Below are 1,694 nucleotides of genomic sequence, written 5' to 3'. Positions count from 1 at the left end.
GACAAGATTTGGTAATTTTTCTTCAGTGTCATCACTCAGAACTAAATATAAATACTTATATTCTAGCACCAATAACAAGAAAGAAATTTGTGCCATATTGGATATATGATATTTTGAAGGATGGATTTGATAGACACATACACACACAGTTGTCTTTATACATATATGTTGCATATATCTGCATTAATACATTTATATGAATATAACATACTGAAAAGTGGGCATTTATGAAAATAATCATCTTACTTATTGGTATAGTCACAGATTAAGCCTATTGTACAATTTTCTGTTTCCCTCCCTTTAATATTGAGAAAATGGAATCACAATGCATATGTTCTTCCGTGTCTGTTTCATTAGCACAGCATTTTTGCCAGGTTTTCCTACATTTTTGGGTGTAACCAGAATTTGGTTATAGGTTGTTTTCACATGATACATGATGTGTAGGGCTCTATTATATACATATATAGAAACATTTTATGCATTCTATTGTTGATATTTTCATTGCTTGAAAGGGACTATTATTAAAAATGTTGTTATGAAAAACAAGTACATTTCTTACACTGACCATGTGAAAGCATTTTTGAAGAATATATGCATGAAATTTGAATTTTTGGCGCAATGGTTATGCCTACATTTAATTTAGTTAATTCAAATGGTCTTCAAAAGTCTTTGTAATATAAACTACCACCAGCAATGCTTAAGAGTCCACTTTCTCAGGAGTATCTGGTAGGCTTAGTCAGTGGAGCATGGACTCTCACTGGGTGTAGAGATTACTTTTTAAAAAAATCTTACAAAAAAAGAGTCCACATTCTTTTCATTTTATAAAGACGCTCTCTCTCTCTTTCTCTCTCTCTCTCTCTCTCTCTCTCTCTCTCTGTGTCTCTATCTCTCTCTCATATATCATCTGTAGGAGGGGGCAAGGACTGATATGTTATTGTAATTTGAATTTCATTTTTTCATTTATTAAGCAGTGTGAAAATATTTTCATATGTCCTTTGACCATTTTGATATGTCCTACTATGTCTCTTGTAGTCTCCTACCCACTGTTACATTGTGATGTCTGTTTTCTTTTTCCTTACTCGTTTGAAGTAGTTGATTTAAATTTGAAAAAGTTTATTTATTTTGAGAGAGAGAGAGAGTCTAAGTAAGGAGGGGCAGAAAAGAGGCAGACAGAGAATCCCAAGCAGGCTCTATGCCCAAGGCAGAGCCCAATGTGGGGCTGGGTCTCATAACTGTGAGATCATGAGCTGAGCAGAAACCAGGAGTCAGATGCTTAACCAACAGAGTCATCCAGGTGCCCCTGTAGGAGTTCTTAACATATATTCTGAACCAGATACCTTATTTGATTACATTTGAGAATATATTCTTCTACTCCAGGGTACCTATTTTTCAAATAATTTTTCTTAAAAAAAGATCATTATTCTTAAAGTTTTCTTATATCCTATAATGAAATTCTCCTTACTTCAGACATTTATACATGATTTTAGTTTAGATATTAGTATCATTCTTGTTTTATATTTCCTATATAATTTAGCATCTTAAATGATGCCACATAGCAGTTGTATTTCATTTTTTCGACCAGGACACACAATGTTGCCTAACTGATTGAAAAACTATATTTTCCCAATTACTCCACAGTACCATCTTTGTCCAACACAAGTGACCAAATAATGCATGCATCTGATTCTGCTTTT

The sequence above is a fragment of the Suricata suricatta genome, chromosome 4 (genome assembly GCF_006229205.1).
Source record: "Suricata suricatta isolate VVHF042 chromosome 4, meerkat_22Aug2017_6uvM2_HiC, whole genome shotgun sequence".
Taxonomy (NCBI): Eukaryota; Metazoa; Chordata; class Mammalia; order Carnivora; family Herpestidae; genus Suricata; species Suricata suricatta.
This window is presented reverse-complemented; position numbering follows the sequence as displayed.